Here is a 7,270-nt window from a genome sequence, read left to right as displayed (position 1 = left end):
CGCCTTGATTGCATGTGTTTTAAACAGTGCAGTAGTTTATTCAAATTCAGGTCTGTCTGGCAGACAGAGAATCAATTAGGGGGGTGGTAGAAGTAAGAGAAAAAAACAAAACATGATTCTGCTATCAACTACAGAAATAAAAGAAGGATAGAAATATGGTATTCAATAGATACCTGAGTTAAGAGACAAGGTAACAGACTGGTTAGGACTAGAAGCTCTGGAAGATGATAGACCTAGGTTCAAGATCAGCATCATTGGTTCCTACACTCCTCTGCCCTCCTTCTCTTTTAAACAAGTCCCAGTATATGCAGAAGGACTTAAATCATACAATATATGTCCCTTAATACAAAGGAATTAAATTGGAAATCTATAACAAAGAAACAATACAATGTCACAACGATGTGGAAATTTAACAACACTACTCTTACTTAAAAAAATAAAATATAAAATCGTTCTCTGGCAACCAACGTTTTATTTATGATGAAAGCGTCACCTGTGGAGAAAAATTGTTTATTTTGATAAAAATATATTAATAAAATGAAGGTATGTTAAACAATTCTCTCTTGTAATCTTATTTTCAGGGTAATACCTGGAAAACAATAATTATTTTTTTTAGATAGACTTCCAGCTACTCATTATGTTTCATCCCTTGTAATTCCTTGGGTCAACATTGTAAGAATAACTGGAAGTTACTTTATCATATTCTCTAATGTCATGTTGGTTCAATACTAATTGGATGAATCTATGGGCAACTAGCTTATTTTGCTTGTGCATGTGATGGTGCTACAGCTGAATAGTAGGCAATCCCACGAATCCGTTCATCTGAATGGTGCTTGAAAATGCTTCGTTCCTCACTGGTGCGTGTACATCCTCTCCAGAACTTTCCATTGAGTAAAGGAAGATGATTCTCTTCGATTCGTAAAACATAGATTAGTAATTTTTCCCCACTGAGAATAAATACTAAGACGCCCATATGCTTACTACTTACATCATTCATATTTTTCATAATCAGAAAGACTGTGAAGAGTAGCATCCTAGATGATCTAACTCTATATGAGTTTGGGATGGTCATCATAAAAAAGGCTCACAAATTGAGTGTCTTAAGAAACTGATTTATTGTCTTACAGCTCTGGAGTCTAGAAGTCTGAGATCAAGTGCTGGCAAGGTTGGCATCCTCTGAGTGTTGCGAGGGAGAAATGCACGTGGCATTCTCCCTGTGTGCAGGTCTGTGTTCACATTTCCCCTTTTTGTAAGGCCAGAATTCATTTTGGGGCAGGACTGTCTCTACCACAGTAGGGCCTCATGTTAATTGTATCTACGATTGCCTGTTTCCAAATAAGGTCACATTCTGAGGTCCTGAAAATTAGAACCTCAGTATATGAATTTCAGGGTGATATGATTCAACTCCTAACAAACTTGAAATTTAAATTGTATTATGTCCTTTTTAAAAATTGTGTTTCACATTTCATATGACAACAGGTTTTATAGTCTTAAGTTTGTTCTGTATACAGAACTACTGTGTTTTTATATTACCGTGATGGTGAGTCAAAAAATAAATACAAACTAACATAATGAAAGCTGTGTATATGGTAGTCCCTAGCTGAGCATAACTCAAGGATTACCTTATGAAATGCTCACTGTACCCATATGGAAAATACTATTTATTTATTCATACAGTTGGCTAGAAAACTGGAACCTCAATCTTTCCCAACTTATCACTTACCCCTTGGCAGGTCTGCATGCCAAATCCCGTGTCCTTAACTACGCTCATCTGTCTATAGTCTCCCAAAAATCAAGCAGTAGATCTAAGAAATATTGATGTGTAAATCACCCATTGCCTGAAAACTGGCAGGGCACATTACAAAATAGAATTATTTTAAAATAAGATCACGATAGGATCTAAGGTCCACTTGGATAGAAGCTGTTTATCTTCACACATCCTTCGTTAAAATATATGTGAATGCCTAATATTAAAACAACAACAAAAAGCAAATGAGTGTATAAATTTTAAAGCTGAGGTGTAAACCATGGAGGTCTGTTTCTAAAGGGTGCTATTTTGGTCATTAGGCCCCTGGAAGAAACACTGGTAAGTTAGGAGATGCTGTAAAAGACAGATGTATCCCATTTGTAACATAATTCTCCATATTGAAGGAATAACAGCACAAGTTATTTTCAGAGTGCCAAATGCTTTCACTCTATTTTTTTATGATTGTCATGTAATTCCCACAACTTAGAGGAAATATATTTAGTCTCATTTGATACCTGAAACAGACAAAAAAAATCATGTGTGTGCCCCCCCATAGTTACTTCACAGAAATAAAAGTGAACTAATGTTTAACTATGAATCTAATGTTATCCTTATTGAACCGCATTACTCCAAAATCCACACCCGTTGCTGTTTGGTTTTAAGCACAGAGGTAAAAGATTTCTGTTTTTTTCATTCTGTTTTAAAGCTTTTATATGATTCCATAGAAATAAATCCAAAGCTGTCCCTCACATCTTGTGATTTTAGTTCATAACAAGATTCAGATATAGCTGTATTTTAAGGTTACAGATTCATGGTTACATTCAGGTTTTATCTCACTTCACTGATAATTATAGTTACAAAAAAACTGTCAGGTAATTTCTGTTTTAAAATTACAAGCAACAGAGTTTGGAACCGTCTTTGATCTTTGCAACAGTATACCGATGAAATTAATGAAATTAACCCAGATATTTTCCTCCCAACATTCTTGCAAATAATTATAATTGAGTTCACTTTGCTAACCTTAATTCACATTGTTTTCTCTGATGAGTAATTAACACTTGTTAATTGTTTAGACTTCCGGCTTATTAATGTTAAAACTGGATGTAGTGTAACTTTGTCTTTTGTTACTGATTTCAAAAATTATCAACTCCAATATGTGAAGACAAAATAGTCTTGAGAAAAATAAATGTGAGTTAAAACGAGGCAGCAGTAACCACAAGAAAGATCTGAGCACTGAATTGTGATATAAGACAAATATTGTGGGAAGAAATGTGTGAGGTTTTCTTTTATTTCCTAAACAGAATGTTTATTTTTACATGTGTATGTTGGTTTTATTTTTAAAGCTAGCCAAATGGAGTTATCAATAATTTTATGATTTCTATGTTTTCTTTACCTAGCACTTTTAGAAATATATCTCTATTTCCATAATTTAAAAAAAAAAACACCTTTTACTAAAGTAGTTTTGTAAATTTTATTTTTTAAATTTTGTAGTAGGGGGTTTCTATTTGATAAAATTATATTGGCAGTTTATTCAGTATCTGGTCACAGTGAAATAAATGAAACATTAATTTTCAGTAATATTTTCCTTTCTTTTTTTTTCAGTAATATTTTCTAACTTTTCTCAGCTAATGTCACTTAGCTGAAAACAACATGTTTTGTAGAGCAGTTTTTATGACATAAACTCGGTGTCTTGTAAATACTTTCATGCTTGTCACAAAGCTTGTGAAGATCACACCCTCCACTTCAGGGTCTGTGTTGTGTGAAAAGATTCCTTTAAATTAGAAAAAAAAAATAGCAGCTTTTACAATCTAAAATGTCCATATCATAAAAGAACACTCAACTTGTGTAAGATTGTTTCTAAAAGGACATGTCAGCTGCAATCAAGTTCAATGCGTGTGGCAAATGTTAGAGGGGCACTCATTTTTTTTTATTTAAAAAAAGTTAATGTTTTATTTATTTTTAAGACAGAGAAAGACAGAACATGAGTGCGGATGGAGTAGAGAGAGAGGGAGACACAGAATCGGAAGCAGGCTCCAGGCTCTGAGCTGTCAGAACAGAGCCTGATGCGGGGCTCAAACTCAAGAACTGTGAGATCATGACCTGAGCCGAAGTCAGACCTCAACCGACTGAGCCACCTGGGTGCCCCTAAATTTTTTAAATTAAAAAAAGACTCATTAATTTTGTGTTTGTCAGCACAATAACCTCAATATGTCCACCAAATAATGGCCTTAATATCACTAAATATCTGTAGATCTGGAAATAAGTGCCATAAAACAGCTTTCTCTTGACTACATTTTTTCCTTCCTACCTACCACCCACGAACAGAGAACAACTAGTGTTTAACCAAGGATGAAGAAAAGGTAAAAATTTTTATTTATATAAATCCAGAAATTATAAGTTTTTATGCAAATTAGGAAGTTTTACACTTATAGAACAAGTAGCACCAGGAAAAACCATCCTAGTTAAAGATATCAGTATGTAAAATTATATTAGTTTTTTTTTTCATAATATTGAGCTAGGACTTGTCTTGTTTTGCAACTCACTTCCTCCCTCCACTTGCTCCAGGTATAGATACTGATGCTCATTAGAAGAACACATTTCATTATTAACGTATGCACACGTGTCTGGGTGATTTATGGAGAGAAGAAGAGGTCAAACAGGTAAGCTAAAGAAGATGGTGGGATACGGGAAAATGAGAACCAAAATATTTACCATCCATAGTAGCTTAATCTCCATAGAGAAAAATATCCTAATAAAGGACTAACCATACCCCCAAAAAGTATAACCAGTGTTTAAGTGTCCAAGGAACAGAAAGAAAAACAGATCATATGTAGTCTCAAGGCACAATTACAACAAATTCCTAAAATGTAGAAATATGCTATGTAACTGTTTACACTAAAATAAAATGTCAATAACAATCAGATACAGGAAATAAAACTTATTATATGATATTAATAATCATATAAGTAATTCATGGATCAAATAAAGATGGTGAGAATACAAACACACGCATGTGCACAGACACATGTAATTAAAACACTATAGATCAGGGGTGCCTGGGTGGCTCAGTCGAGTAAGCATCTGACTCTTAATTTGGCCCAGGTCATGATCTCTTTGTTCCTTGGTTTGAACCCCTCTTGGAGCTATGAGCTGACAGTGGGGAGCCTGCTGGGGATTCTCTCTCTCCCCCCTCTCTCTCTGATGCTTCCCTGCTCTCTCTCTCTCTCTGTCTCTTTCTCAAATGAATAAAATAAACTTTAAATAAATAAATAAATAAATAAATAAATAAAACACTATAGATCAGTGCTAGTGGAATATAAAGCTAAATAAAGAAAAACAATAACAATATTAAAAAGGTTAATTAAAATTTTTTAACGCATGGATTTTAAATATTTAACAAAGAAAAACAAAAACAAAGACAGCTACAACCTATGGAAGAATTGGGAAGCAATCAAAGACAAAGGTAGAAAACCGTAAACTATAAAATAAAGTAAATGGATATATATACACATATATATATTTTCCATTATATGGTACCATCACTTGAATTGTGGTATATTTTTGTAAGTAAGGATAATGGTTCTTGAGACCATGTCAATATGACCTGACCAATCAGGATATTCAATCTTCCTGGAAGGTTTTTCCAAATCACGACAAAGACTAAACCAAGAAATTTCAGATTCATCAATTGCTACCCACTTTGCAATAGGACTTTGAAAAATTGTATTTTTAGGTAATTAAATGCCCAGGACAGATCATAAATATCTTGAGGCTAAAGGTTGTATTCACCTTCAGTTCTATTTTAAATTTCTACCATTTAAAAAAAAATAAGTTTCTTTAGTTTTTGAGTGAGCAAGAGAGAGAGGGGGATCAGGGGATGGGCAGAGAGAGAGGGAAAGAGAGAGTCTCAAGCAGGCTCCACACTGTCAGCGCAGACCCTAATGTGGGGCTCGAACTCATGAACCATGAGGTCGTGACCTGAGCCAAAATCAAGAGTTGGATGCTTAACCTACTGAGCCACCCAAGTGCCCCTTAAATTTCTTCCCCTTAAAAAGAAGAGTTGGTATGAAAGACAAACCAATTAAACAGATAATGAAAAGAATGGTATATATATATTTTGGACCGAGTTTCCTTTTTTAAAAAAAACTCATCTGAATTTCGTGAGAATGTATCGCAGTGCAAAGACATATTGGAGGAGAAAATAATCAAGAGGAGCAATGGGTTTGATGAAGGGAAAATTTCTGTCTTGGAAATGAATTTAGGATAGATGATTTTTTAAGAGATAGTCTTCCGTTAAGAGCCATTAAAACCCTTTCTCTCTTTTTTTAAATATAAAATTTATTGTCAGATTGGTTTCCATACAACACCCAGTGCTTATCCCAACAGGTGCCCTCCTCAATACCCATCACCCACCCACATGCCCTCCAACCCCCGCATCAACCCTCAGTTTATTCTCAGTTTTTAAGAGTCTCTCATGGTTTGACTCTCTCCCTCTTTAACTATTTTTTTCTTCCCCTCCCCCATGGTCTTCTGTTAAGTTTCTCAGGATCCACATAAGAGTGAAACCATATGGTATCTGTCTTTCTCTGTATGACTTATTTCACTTAGCATAACCCTCTCCAGTTCCATCCACGTTGCTACAAAAGGCAATATTTCATTCTTTCTCATTGCCATAGGGCACTTGTACCCCAATGTTTATAGCAGCACTTTCAACAATAGCCAAATCGGGGAAAACCCTTTCTCTTAATTTCACTCATTGTGAAATCTCAAGGGTGGGAAGGTCGGCAGATGGAGGGGCTCACTCAGTCCCCTGTGGATGGGAGAGGCGGGCTATGTACCACAGATGTGAGTCCGTGCTCCAGCAGACCCTCCTCCGCTTCGGCTCTACCTTCCTAAAACACAAATTATGGATGGCTTTGCCATTGGGTCTCAGCTATTTTGAACTTGGTTGCTAAAATTTATTACTTACAGTCATGTGTTTAGACGCTTGGAAATGCCTGGAGGTTTTTGAGAGGGCAGAGATCAATTGCAGCCCTAATATTGTCATCGTGCACTACTGTTAGATACAAATGTGCTCCTGATCCTGTACCTCTTAAAATTAGATATATGCGGATATGTGTGTGTATGTGTTTATGGAGCTCATACATTTAAACATTAGAAGCTGAACACACTTTCTAAAAGCCAAAGAGATATCAAAGAAAAGCTAGAACTACACGGTAAAAGCAGAAGGAAAAAAAAAAGAAACAAACAAAAACAGATTTTATATAGGACTAACACAATAGAGGAAAAGAGACCCCGGTATATAGGGGACTAATAGGAATTTACAGCTAAGGAGTAGGGTAGGGGTCAGTGGATGTGGAATTTTCATGAGAAAACATCAAGGGTGAGGGGGATTCTGGTCAAACCATTTTAACAGCATTTTTTTGTTGAAGACAGTCCAGTGTGATTAGGCACCACCAGGGCAATGGTGAAGGTGGAGGCATTGATAAGATATCAAGGATGATCCTTTATCAAGAGTTGGGG

The sequence above is a fragment of the Panthera onca genome, chromosome C2 (genome assembly GCF_046562875.1).
Source record: "Panthera onca isolate mPanOnc1 chromosome C2, mPanOnc1 haplotype 2, whole genome shotgun sequence".
Lineage (NCBI taxonomy): Eukaryota > Metazoa > Chordata > Mammalia > Carnivora > Felidae > Panthera > Panthera onca.
The sequence above is the reverse complement of the archived record's forward strand: the minus strand, read 5'-3'. Positions refer to the sequence as shown.